A 14,610-nucleotide genomic window follows, 5' to 3' on the forward strand; every position below is an offset into this window, starting at 1 on the left:
GAAAATGTTTGTTCTCCTCAAGGTATTCTACAGATTCCAAAAAATCCCTATAAAAATCCCAACAACTAATTTGTTACTAATTAACCAACCTATTGTCAAATTACTCCATAATTAAAAAGACCTAGAAACCTAGAACAGCCAGAACAAAAGCAAGCATAAGTTTAGATGACATACATTGCTTTATTTTAAAACCTATTATATAGCTTCATTAAGACAATGTGTTATTGACATAAGCATGGGCAAATAGAAAAATGAAACAGAGAAGAGTCTACACATACTTGACCATAGTAGATGCACACATATACAGCCAACTGGTTTTTAACAAAGGTGCCAAGACAGTTCAATGGAAAATATAAAAATCTTAACATCATATACAAAAATTATTTTGAGATGAATTTTCTGTAACTATAGAGCTGTTAAAATAATAAAGGTTCTAGAAGAAAACATTGGAAATAGAACTTCACATTCTTGCAAATACAGTCTACAGCCTGGGAGAAAATATTTGATATGCATCTGACAAAGGAATTATATCTAAAATGCATAAAGAAACATCAAACATGGTGGAAAATGGCAAAATCTGAACACTTGTCCAATAAAAACATGAAAATGTGCACAACTTTAATCATTTGCTAGGGAAGTACAAATTGAAACTACAAAGATATGACTTTAGCTCTACTAGAATGTCTAAAATTAAAATGAGTGATGACAACAGACAAAATTATAGATCTAAACTCCCCATAATATACTGGTGGGATATAAAATTCTTTACCATTTTGGAAAAATAGTTTTTACAAAGTAAACTGTACATCTACACCATGATGTAGCTAGATATTTACCAGAAAGATGAAAACAAGTCCACCAAATTACTTGTACAAGGATGATTAGAGAGCTTTATCAATAATAATCAAATATCCTGTTAATGACAGGATAATGGATACATTATAATATATTTATAAATTTAATGCAATAATAAATACAGTAATGAACTATAGATATATCAATGGCATGGGTGGATCTTAATAATATATTGAACATAAGAAGTCAGACACAAAAGGGTACGTACTATATCATGACATTTTTATGAAGTTAAGACATTGGCCAGATTAACGTAGACAGCAGAATTAAAAACATAGATCACCTATGCAGAGAAGAATTTAATAGGGAGGGGTTAGAAGAAAATGCTCTGGTAATGGAAAATTTCTATATCCCGATTTGGCAATTAGTTGTATGGTATATACACGTGCCAAAATTCCTTTTAACAAACACAAGCTATATATTTTACCGTACATAAATTTTAACTTCAATTTGAAAACATTTTAAAAAATATTAATCAGTAACCTCTAGCAGGTGTCTTTTGTGTTTGTAGCTTTCTGATAGAGCACTAATGGCATGTATTCTCCAAAAATACAAGTTCCGTTTGTTTTGCACTTTACTAAGTATTTTGCCTGCAGCATATTGATCATGAAGAATCTGATACTTGTTCCATCACATACCAGTTTCCCAGGAAAAATGCAAACTCCATGAAGGAATGTATTTTAAGAACTATTCTATCACCAATGTATCTTTCATGTCTACAACAGACCCAGGTGACATAATAAATTCACATTAAATATATGCTGAATGAGTGACAAAATGAATGATGAAATGAAGTATGAATTGAAAAACTTAAAAAAATAACCTTTTTACAAAATTATGGTGAACTCAGCACTAAATTCAGAACATGCAGCTTTATTCAGAGCAAAATCCCACCTTCTTCTCCTAAAGCATTCCTAACCACTGTCATGCCTATGGCTGCTCCATCACTCTCCTGGCTCCTTCTGTTTTCTCTCTGCTTCCACCCCTGACTGCCTCTGTCTTAAGTCATGATGCTCCAACTGGTACTCACTGCTCTTATAACCCTGAGGTTCTCACATTCTCATTCTCCTGGCGATGACATGGTTCCTCTTGGCATATCAAAAGTAATACCCACATGAAGAACAATCTGGAGAGACAGCAGCAGCCTCAGTTATTCAGGATGCTTTAATCCTGAATAAATGTTGGAACACATCAGTTTGGCATGGCCATTAAGATATAAGCATGATGAATAATGCTCTTAAATCCTTCAACAGTGTTTTATTTCACACAGATGGCATTTGTTCTTTGAAAGTCCCAGGGAAGTAAGACAAGCAGATTCTGCCAGAGAACTGAGCATTTGCTCTGCATGACTGTCTTTGTCTAGTGTTGAACCATATGTGTTGCCCACACTTAACAAAATTCCAGTATTCCTTGATACCTTGGAAACGGGAAATTTCAACCTGGGATATAAAGACAAGCTGCCACATTGAGCATTTCAAGGAGAGAAAATGGGTGGAATTCAAGTTAATACAGAGAAATGCTTCCAAATCATAACTGTGTCATAAAAGCATCAGTCTGTTGTGAACTACCAATCCTAGTCAAATTAGAAATTCTACCCACTAGAGTCCCACAATTGATAAAGAAAAAAGGTTACTGAACTATCACTCAAACTGACTTGAAAATACCCAGTACACTAAGAACTGATAGAATAGGAAGAAATTTCTGTGCACATGAACAATGGAAATGTGAGAAAGGTATATCACATGAAGTCATCAAAATGATTTTCATAATAATCCATCAAAAAAGATATAATGTTTTATAATGGTGGGGAACCTCATCAACAAAACAAAACAAGAAAAGACAAATCAGAAATTCAAACACCATGGTGTTGGTAAACAGAAAATTAGATCATGGAAAGCATTCATATTGGATTTTGTAATAGAGCTGCTATTACCAAAAAAAAAAAAAGAAAGAAAGAAAGAAAGAAAGAAAGAAAGAAAGAAAGAAAAGTGAGAGAGAGAGCAAAATAAAAGAAAAAAAGGAAAAGAAAAAAAAGTATCTCAATGACTTTAGACCCTACTGACAGAAGGAAACAATTTTGGTTGCAGGATTTTGTGACTGTTTATGTATTTATATATACAACCAAACTGTATAATCCAGTTAAATGTTTGTTGCTTGGTTTTGAATATATCACAGTGACAACATACCGGGGACTTCATGTTTAAAAACACTTTAAACTTAATTCCATTAGCCAGTCTTGAATATGCATCATTTAAAATAAAATTTCCCATAAAATTCCAATCCTATGTAAATGAAACATATGGAGACATGCTCTGAGCTTCACAGTTCCCATTTACTGAGCTGTTTATTCTAATATATTAATTTATCTATTTTGGCCTTTATTTCCATCCAGTTTTCAATCCATAAAAAAGATTTTTTTTTCAAACAATAAATTATGCTTAATGGTTACCAGGTTTTACTCTTAAACTTATACATTTCACAATTCAGTTGACACAGCAGGCTGTCCCGGCTTTGCTTCACAGTAGTTCTATTAAGAATTCATCTCCTACTCTTTTCAGTCAATTAAATTGTCATCTGTTATGTCGGTATCACTATTTGTCTCTTATTTATCTATCATCTATCCATCATCTCTTCTTTAAAAACGGATAAGAACCAAAACTGTCACCCAAATATATTTCCTATTTACAAAAATATTGTGAATATATACAACTTACTTATACTTGGTAGAGCAAACCCCTTTTGCCCTTTGCAAAGTTAGGAGTTATAAATTAATAACACATACAGTCTAGGGGCACCTGGGTGGCTCAGAGGGTTAAGCCTCTGCCTTCAGCTCAGGTCATGAACTCAGGGTCCTGGGATCGAGCCCCACATCAGGGCTCTCTGCTCAGCAGGGAGCCTGCTTCCCTTCCTCTCTCTCTGTGCCTGCCTCTCTGCCTACTTGTGACCTCTGTCAAATAAATGAATAAAATCTTTAAAAAAAATAACACATACAGTCTATTTTATATATATATATGTATATATATATATATATAAAATAACCTCCCTTGTGTAGTGTACACATATTTGTGCAATTAATGAAAAATATGGGTTGTTTTTTAATGAATGTGTGTGCATTTTTGTGTAATGTATGTAGTTGTATTTTAGAATACTTTGGCTGACTACATATAAAACTTTCAGGTAATTATAAAAGATTATTCTCAATCTTGGTGTGAGGTATAAATCACAACTTTAAAAGTTAGAGAAAAAAAACCCCACAAAGCATAAGTCTCACTCTCTTTGGTCCTAGATCATATTAATAACTAAATTAAACACTGGGGTTTCGAAAATCTACATAATTTATTTTGTTTCAGGTCACTATATATCAGTTCACAACTGCTTGAATGATGGCAGCCTGCATAATTAATAAGTTCCTTGATTCAAACATTTGTTGTGTTGAATAAGTTCCTTAATTCAACAACATTTATTAAAGCTATTTTATTGAATGTTTTATTTGGACAGTTTAATATAATCATTATTTTTGATTTTTTTTACTAAATATAGATCTGTCAATGTGCTAAAGTTTGGACATCTTAAATCATTATGTTAAAAAATCAACCAAAATACTCATAATTGAAATAATTAGAAACAATTACATGGATAGAACAATTAAGTTATCAGAAATTGTCCATAATCTGTCAGACAGCTTCCCTAATAAAATAATGGATAGATTTTGTCACTGAAGTTTTCACTGAATTGTATAACTTAGTCAATACATCATCTTCAGATTTCTTCCAGTTCCTGTAAGCGTTAAAGATATGTGATCAGATTTGCATGCCAAAAATTACTTATTTAAACTCCTGAAGCTATTTTGATATCCTTCTTCCCTAAAACTTACATATTTGAAAATGCTACTTATTTTCAATTTTCTTCTCAAAATTCTGTTTTTTATCTTCTGGCTTCCCAAGGCTTATGGAATCTTTAGGTCATAGAAATAGAATTAATAATGGAACCATTTAAGCAATATGAAATTAAGGTGCATGATGATATAAGTAAAAACAATATATAATATTAAAACACAAAATGTAGGAAGCTGGCATCAGATACTAAAAGAAAAATTCCTCAAATTAAGCAGGTAGCCTAGAAAAAAGAGACTTAAAAAGAACAGACAGTATTAGTTTGAGGGGCCATTACAAAAATGTTCTGAATTATTCAGACAAAAAATCTGGTTGCAAGCAACTGCCTGTTTGTCCCTTCTATGCTTTTTGTTGGTATGGATATATGTGTATTTGTGAGCATGTGTATGGTTGGTATACACACATACATATTCCATTTCTTAAGATTTATGTATTTCCTTGAGAGAGAGAGAGAGCATGTGTGCAAGCAGGAGAGGGGGCAGAGGGAGAGGGAAGAAAAGCAGACTCCCTGCTGAGCAGAGAGCCGCATGTGGGGCTTGATCCCAGGAGCCCAAGATCATGACCTGAGCTAAAGCCAAGAGTCAGGTGCTTAACCAACTGAGCTACCCAGGCACTCTTGTTCTTGTTATATATGGTGTTTGTATGTGTATATGCATATATACACATAAATATATGCATATACGTTTGTACGTGTGTATGTATATATACATATATATGTATATACATTTATATATAACACATATACACATATATGTATATACACTTATATATAACATATATGTATATATACATATATATGTATATACATTTGTACGTGTGTGTATATATATATACACACGTATATACATATATACACAGAGAGAGAGAGAAGATGGAAGACAGGTGGAAGAGTGAAAAGATTTGTATCTGGCTGTAGTAATGCATGGTTCAAAAGTGAGAGCAGTTTCAAACATTTGTTTGCTGTTATAACTGTCAACTTTCTTATATAATGATGAAGATAGTTACTTATATCTGTGCATGGTAGAATAGATTGTGTTCTTTCAGAAGCTAGAACCAATGAATCCTAAATATTTTAGTTTGCTTATTTTTTCAGATATCTATTATCATGTTCTAAAATGATTATTGTGCTAAGAACTGAGGGATTTTCACTCATGAAATTAATCAAAAACAGTTTCCTTAATATTTACATAGTATCCACTATCCCCTTTATAAAATACTATTTTATTAACATTCTAATGTAGTCATTATAAATCTAATAAGGAAAAGTTATAGGAGAGCAAACATCATGAAAACATCTATGAAAGCTAATTTAAAAAAAAAAAATAAATCTATTTAAAAATATTGACGAACACTACTTTAGTAGCCAGCATTTGAACCAAGATCCTACAGAGAAGAGAATTGTACTGAGCAAAAACCAAATTTCTGTGCCACTTTTCCCTTACTGATTGCTACAAAGGATTGAGGTGCTGAGAAATTGATCAGAGCTTCGAGCAGTCTTTTGGGACTAGAAAAGTGGAAATCAGGATTGATGTCAACTAAGGGAGCCAGAACTAAGGAGGCCAAGATCACAGAAGAAAGAGGAATGCAGAGAGGGGAGACTAATACTTGGCACCTTCTTAGTCATTTGCTGATTTTTAAACTTTAGCCAAAATGCTAAGAAGCTGAAGGGAGCTTTTCCCAGTTTTATGGGTAGGGGAGACAAACATTTAGTTCAGGTCCTGCCAAAGAAGTTAGGCTCTGGTAAATACTTCAGGCCTCAACTGGGATGAGAGCAAACCCAAATAAATCCTCTCATAAAGGATGAAAACCAGCTTTGAATCAGCCCTATCCCAAACTGATTAAACTGATCTGTCCTTACTCTACTGCCTGCCAAAAAAAAAAAAAAAAATTGTCTCTGGCTGAAAATAACCACATGCAGAGCCACAAATTATCTTCACAATTTTGGATACAGAGTGTTCAACATTCAATCAAAGATAAGAAGATTTATAAGAAGTAGGACTAAATTAGGACTAAATGGTTGAAAAGCAAGGTATTGAAAGTCAATTCTTATTGGAATTATCGGATGTATATATTTAAGCAAGAATAATTAATATGCATAATAATATGTATTAAGATAGGTAATGTCAGCAGGATATTGGAAACTATAGAATGAATCATGTAATAATTCTGGAATTAGCAGTAGGAACATTGTTTACGATACAGATAAAGTAGGGCTGCCTGGGTGGCTCAATCAGTTAAGCACCTGCCTTCCGCTCAGGTCATGATCCCAGCGTCCTGAGATTGAGCCCTGCGTCAGGCTCCCTGCTCAGTGGGGAGCCTGCTTCTCCCACTACCCCCTGCTTGTGTTCCTTCTCTAGGCTGTCTCTCTCTCTCTCACTGTCAAATTAATAAATAAAATCTTACAAAAAAATACCGATAGAATAAGGGTTAGTGAATAGGGAGATAGGTCATTAGGAAATAGCTTCAACCACAGAAAGAAAGATATATGGAAAATGCAGGAAGGCACAGTAAGATATAAGATGCATCCATGATGAAGAATCCTAGCATATCTTCCAGATCCCCCAAATGAAAGGAGAAACAGAGAGGAGGTAAAAAAAAAAAAAAAAAAAAAAAAAAAGTGAAGTGAATTGGGCTGAGATGAAGTAATATGAAGGAAGGGAGAAAAGGAAGGGAAGGGAAGGGAAGGGTTTGGAAGGGAAGGGAAGGGAAGGGTCGGGAAGGGAAGTGAAGGGAAGGAAAAGAGAACAGAAGAGAAGAGGAGAGAAGGGAGAAGAGAAGCAATAAGTTAAACCGTGGCCAAGAATTTCCAGAAATGCATGAAAAGGCAAACTCCAGAGTTAATGAAAGCTACCTACTTTAGAATATATAAAAATAAAACCTCGAACTGTTTAAAAAAAAATCCAAAGACAGAAAGAGTATCCCAAATTTGAAAAGATACTTTTCTTCAAAGGATCATCAATATCGCTTACAGTAGACTTTATAATAAACAAGGAAGCTAGAAAAGAGTGTTATTTAAAGGCTGAAAAAGATGACTGCCAACCTCAAATTCTAAGCTCAGTAAAAATGTACTCAGAAATGAAGGTATAATAAGGGATTTTTATAAAGACAAAAAACAATTTATTATCAGCTTGTCCAACGAAAGTAAGTTTTTCCATGAAGGGAAATAATCACAGTTAGATGCACAGAAATGCAGGGAGGAACAAATATCAATGAGAAGAGTACATCAATACATAGAGAATTAAAATGCATGACACTGTATCACTGCCACTGGGAAGGTAGAAGGAAACGGAAAGGCAAGGTAGGGTAGGTAGAGATAGGGGTTCTAAGGTCTTAACGTTGTTTCAGATGCCAGAAGCATTGATTTATACTAAATATATTAAGTCAAAGAAGAATGTCATTGTTCTAAGCTAAGAGTAAATTCCCTTTTTTTTTTTAAAGATTTTATTTATTTATTTGACAGACAGAGATCACAATTAGGCAGAGAGGCGGGTAGAGAGAGGAGGAAGCAGGCTCCCTGCTGAGGAGAGAACCCGATGCCGATGCTGGGCTGGATCCCAGGACCCTGGGATCAGGACCTGAGCCAAAGGCAGAGGCTTTAACCGACTGAGCCACCCAGGCACCCCCAGAGTGAACTTTCTTAAACTTCACTCCTTAAGAGTGAACAGCAGCAAGCAGACTTGGGAAATGGGGAGAAGGAGTGCCTTTCCTTTCAGTAATCCCTGGTGTAACAACCAAGTGGATGTCAATCTTAAAAGATTTGGGAACTTTTGATTTCCTTTAATTTTGTTACTATTTCTGCATTTTCCCCCAAATATAATGAAAGTTAAATAGAATTCACCAACTGATAAGCTGTAATTTGGAGATGAAAAGGAAAGTTGTCATCAAATGTCCTTTAAAATCAGAATTATCAGCAAATGAAACCCTATGAGAATTAAGTATTTAGCCTTCCTTTCGAGCTGTGTTAAGCATTCAAATAACTAAGTAATCACGTAAGTGCTGACTGGGAGTAAGGGGGAGCTGAAGTTTTTTTTTTTTTTTTTTTTTGAGGGTCACCATTTTGCACCATCAGAGGAAATGCATGATTGATTGCCTGAATGTACTATCTTTCCATGAACACAGAAAATGACTTTGGTGAGAATTCGAAAGGATTTAGAAAGTGAACTACAAATGTTTTTCCACAACCTGACTACTCTGATTTGTTCGTTTGTTTGTTTGCTTGCTTTGGAAAAAAAGAACTGGATTTATTATTTGAAGTGTGGCATTTGTATGTTTGCATATGAAGGTGTTTTCAAGAATGGGGAGTTTTCAAGGAATAAAAAAATTTTCAGTTGGCAGTGGCTCTTAAAAAGCATCATTCCCGCACCCTCCCTTAAGATTTTATTTATTTACTTGAAAGAGAGAGAGAGCATACATGGGGGAAGCAGCAGGTAGAGGGAGAGGGAGAAGCAGGCTTCCTGCCCGCAGGGGGCTCTTTGGAGGGTTCCCTGCAGGGCTGGTTTCAGGGCTTGATTCAGAGGCTCAATTGCAGGGGCTCAATGAGGGGCTCTATCCCAGGATCCTGGGATCATGACCTGAGAGGAAGGCAGACACTTATCCAACTGAGCCACCCAGGTGTCCCACATCATTTCCCTTCTTAATACAAATTCAGTGACTAATTTCTACGAGTGTGAAGAGGGCCTAGAAGAGGAAAATATTTAAATTTTAAAAATTGTAATTTTTTCAGGATCTTTTGATTTCATGTTTTCCTACTATTACTCATTCTTGCTGTCATATTACCACCTTCCTTTTGTTCATTTTGTACAGGTTTTATTGTGATTTTTTTTTCAGGCGGGGAGCTACTGTAATATGTTATTACTGCATAGGGAAGCCTGCAGGTTGGAAATGAATGCACTACACCCTTGAAAATTTCAGTTACCTTCATAAATAATTTATATTTAACATATTTGATGAGATTCCAACTATAACAAAATGTAAAAAATAATTTAATGAGAAACTTAAATGATTTTGCCATACCAGTTCTCTCTGAAGTTGGTTGGGAAGTTGAATAATGACATGAGAAGTCCAGTGTTTTCTTCGGAGTGTTATTTTTCAAATAGAAAAGATAATTAAAATTACCCCAGCTTTAGAAATAGGAGACAGAATCTTCATCCAAAAAAAAGGAAAGAATTAAAATCACTACTAGATTCAAGTTTAAGGAATAAGTCACCAGTTTCTAAAATATGTTCATCTATCTCCACATAAAATCTATCAATTTCTGTCCAGTCACCATAACCTAACTTCTTTTCAGTGATATCCTTTAAAGTTTATTTAAAAATTATTATTTAGTTACAAATTTACTTGTATTGTTTAAAATTTAAAGCATAATTTAATAATGATTATGATATTCAATGTCCAATAAATAGTTTCATTATAATGAAGTTTTATTGCTTTTTTTCCCCCCCGCCAGTAAATTCAAATGAATGGCAAGTCTTCAGTGTCCCTTCTCTTTTACAGTGCCAGTGGGATTTTAAAATTACATTAATTAATTCCCCATAGAGCCATAATTATAAACTACAATGCACAAACCAATCATTTCAAACTTCTCCAATGTCATACCTAAAACAAATTGTAGAGAGTATTATTATTCCTCCTCAAGAGAATTATGTAGGTTATGTAATTTTTTATTTCTTTCAAACCTTTAGATTCTTCTGGTGGTATTTTTCGAATACGTATGTTTATGCATCCTTCATCTATCTCCAGCATGTCTAGAGCAGGAATAGTGCCTAAGAATCTATAGACCAAATTGGGATCACAGAGAAGAAATGATCATGTCCCTCCTGTTTGGCAGTTTTCCCTCATATTGTATGTATGCTCCATATGCTGTACCCCGCTGGCCACAGACAAGAAAGATAAACTGTTTATGCTCCTGAGGAAATTTTAAATGCTATTTCAAAGCATTTCTTTTGCATTCTGCTACCAAACTATCACAAAGTATGCAATTTTCAGTTCTGTTTTTCCCACTAGAAAATCATCACTGTTCTTGAATGGGCGACATGAACTCCATTCCCCTAAAATCACTGGAATTTTCAATCATTTCTCATTGTCTTCTGTGTAGCTGTTTTATGCTCCTCTCTGAGAAATACACCAGCATAACTTGAGCAGAGTGGAAGCAGCAAAGAGAAATTAATCCCTGCTCACTCAAAACATGTACTTGAAGACAGGCAAAGACCCAACAGGTTATCTCAGCAGGACGTAATGCCTCATCTTCCACACCGTCCACTTTGAATGTAAATGCTTTGGTTGTCTCATCTGGGAAACAACAGATAAAATTGCTGTTTTACTTGTCAAGGTAACTTTCTCCTAATTCAAGAATATCTTTGGATTTCTCAAGATCCCCCATTCTCAAATTGTATGAAATATTCTTAATGAGCTGCAACTTAGATAAATAACCCTCATAATATTTCCAAGCCTCAAGCCCTGTAAAACGCCATTTTCTTTGCAGTTGGAAGACAGGAAGACACAATGTCTAGGATCAAAACAATAATACTGTCTCATTACAACAAGTTTATTGTTAATTTTCTGTGGGGTTTTTTTGTTTTTGGTTTTTTTGCCCTTATAGGTTCACTTTAAATAACAATGAAATAGTTCATCTAAAAAAGGAAAGTTTATTATATGACATTCTAAGAAAGGTGGATCTATAGGAATTGTATTCATATCTCTGGTTGGCAGGACCTGGGGGTAGGGCAAAAATAAATACTACAGGGGCACCTGGCTGGCTTAGTAGGTTAAAGCCTCTGCCTTCGGCTCAGGTCATGCTCCCAGGATCCTGGGATCGAGCCCCGCATCGGGCTCTCTGCTCAGGGGAAGCCTGCTTCGCTCTCTCTCTCTCTGCCTGCCTCTCTGCCTACTTGTGATCCCTCTCTCTCTGTCCAATAAGTAAGTAAAATCTTTAAAAAAAAATAGAAATAAAAATAAATAAATAAATAAATACTACAAAGGGTTGAAAACATGTCTTCGGACAATAGAAATATTCTTTATTTTGATTGTGCTGGTGGTAATACCACTGCATAGGTTTGCCAAAATTCACTGGATTGTACACCTAAAAAAATGAATTTTATTTTAATAATCAAAAAAGAAAGGATTTTTAAAGTATTAATTTATATTAAGGGATGGGTTCTAACTACATGGAATTAAATTAGAGCCATCTTAGGGAGAATCTTTAGAATTCAAGTATATGAATTAGGTTGGCCTATGGATCAAAAATGTTTGACATGAGAGTCTTTGCTATACAATGCAGTAGGAAGAATGTCATTCCTATTTTTAAAGATGTTCGAACAGTGGTTGATTCAGCTTTAGAAGTGGATGATCTAAACTAATGACAAATAATATCATTGATAGAAAAGATTATAGGACTATAATTGGAATGTTGACAGTGGTTTAGGAAATATATTTTTATTAGAAATTAATTCATAATATATCAAATTCAGTTAAAAATATTGAACACTGAAAATTAAAATGAAGATATGTTGTTCCTACAAAGAAAATAAGAACAAATTCTAAAAAAAAAAAATGCTTTTGTTATGAAGATTTCTTCCCACATTCTATGCCTCACTTAGTCATAGTTTAGCTCACTTTAGTGGTGATTATAGAAGAGATATTAGTCATGATGGAAGTTCTTGGGGCCCCTGGGAGCTCAGTCAGTTCAGTTTCTGGCTCTTGGTTTTGGGTCAGGTCATGGTCTCAGGGTTGTGGGATTGAGTCCCCCCCCATTCTCCAGGATAGAACCCGCTTGGGATTCTTTCTCTCCCTCTCCTTCTGGCCCCCCAATCTTTAAAAAAGAGAAAACAAAGATGAAATTCTTGATAGAGGTCGAATTAGATCAGTTGTTAAAATTTTCAGTTGTTAAATGTTAAAAATATAAGTTAATATACTTAAAATCCATGCAGCTTTCATTATCTGAAAGATGCCATGAAAAATCATTTATAATATTAATTGATATAACTAATAATTGTATCTATGATACATAGTGTGTGCTAATTGCCAGCTTATCTGTTGTATTTTGTGCAAGTATTGCCATGTCTTATCTCTAAATATTACTATAACTCTGTGTTATCTCCGAACTTTGTATTGATAATTGGTATCAATGCCAGGATTGGGTAGCTACTTCTGATGAGACAGAGTAGGTTTTGAATTACTGTCAAAATAGGCTTTAATCTAGAAACAAGTATAACCCTTAGAATGTGAAGAGTACAGAACTGGAAAAAGGAGTAGCAAAGAAACAGGTCAGATGTAAAGATCTGGGAGCAAATCAGAGAGCAAATTCGTAACAGAGGTGGGATATTAAGGCCAAAACAGAATTCAAGGACATTGGTTAAGAAGATGGGAATACAGTTGAGTTAGATAAGGTACGCATTGTTGAATCATATCCTGGCTGGGGAAAAAAAAAAAAAAATCTCATAACAAAATTAGCAATGGAATGACAAATCTAGTCCTACTACTAATGTATATTAGCACTAATTTACTGGGTTTATTTTTTTTTTAATTTTATTTTTAAGTAATCTCTTCAACCTGGGGCTTAAACCCACAACCCCAAGATCAAGAGTTGTATGCCCACTGACTGAGCCAGCCAGGCACCCCTAATTTAATGGGTTTAAAATAAGTTTTACATGTGTTTCTCTCTGGGCCTAAATCTAGTGACAGGCAACCATTGGCTTACCTAATCAGTAGGGATGAGCAGGCGTTTCTGTTTGAGGGAGGGCAGTATTAGAGGGAAATTTCTGCTAAAGCTGCTTAACTATAAACAAAAACAGTAACGATAAAAATGTGATGAATAAACAAAATGTAGAAGGGCAAGAAATGGCAATTTAATCTTCTGAGAATAGTTAAAGCAAGGAGAAAAAGTCAACACTCCGCTCTTAATTAAATTCTCAGCATAAGTGAACATCCATGCCTTCCACTAAGGAGTACAGAGATTACAAAGGCTCTACCCAGTCAATATGGTCTGTGCAAATTGTCAAGTTAATTTTCTTTCCATTAGTCTATTTACTGTACTTACATTTTATTTTCATAATTTCTAATCATTTTAAATATGAAATTCTTATTCAGTGATAAGTATAAGCAAACTGCCTTCTGCATTATTAGTAGCAACTAAATATATTTTTTAAATGACTATTCCTAGTAGGCTAGAATTCTTACTTAATAATAAATTATAAATCTCAGTCCAGTGGAATAGTCACTATATAATAAGAATCTGTCCTTTAAGCATGAAAATGCAAGGCTAAGATTTAGATGTAAATAATTTGTAGAAAGAGACATATCCCACATGTATTATATCCAATGTAATCATAAGATAGTTTTTGCAAATCCCCTTGCAGTGTTTTAATTATTTTATGAATAGTACTTTTTTCTCAAAGAAATTTTTTCCATATATATTATATTAAATATTAGGGTCTTGGTGATATAGTACAGAAATCTTTTATTTTTATGAATTCTAAATGCATAAGGAGTTTATACCCCACCATATTTTTTTTAGATATTAGGAAAATCTAATATTAATTAAAATAGTTCTGTTCTAGTTTGCAGGTGTACTTGAAAGAATTTTCTGCATATTTAAAACAGTACCTCTCTCAACATGTTTTTTAATGTACACATCAAAAATTGTTGCCTTGTTATTTTATTAAATATTTTGTGCATTAATTTAGGTTAAACAAAGTTAAAAGAAAAGCCTATTCATCTTTAGAAATAGCATGGATTACTTGTACACTGTTTTGGGAAATGTAAATTGGTACATAGTGACTACAGTTAGTAATACTGTATCTTATACTTGAAATTTGCTAACAGAGTAGATCTTAGTGTTGCCCCTACACACAAACAAGGTAGCTAT

Source organism: Martes martes (assembly GCF_963455335.1).
Source record: "Martes martes genome assembly, chromosome: 8".
Classification (NCBI taxonomy): Eukaryota; Metazoa; Chordata; class Mammalia; order Carnivora; family Mustelidae; genus Martes; species Martes martes.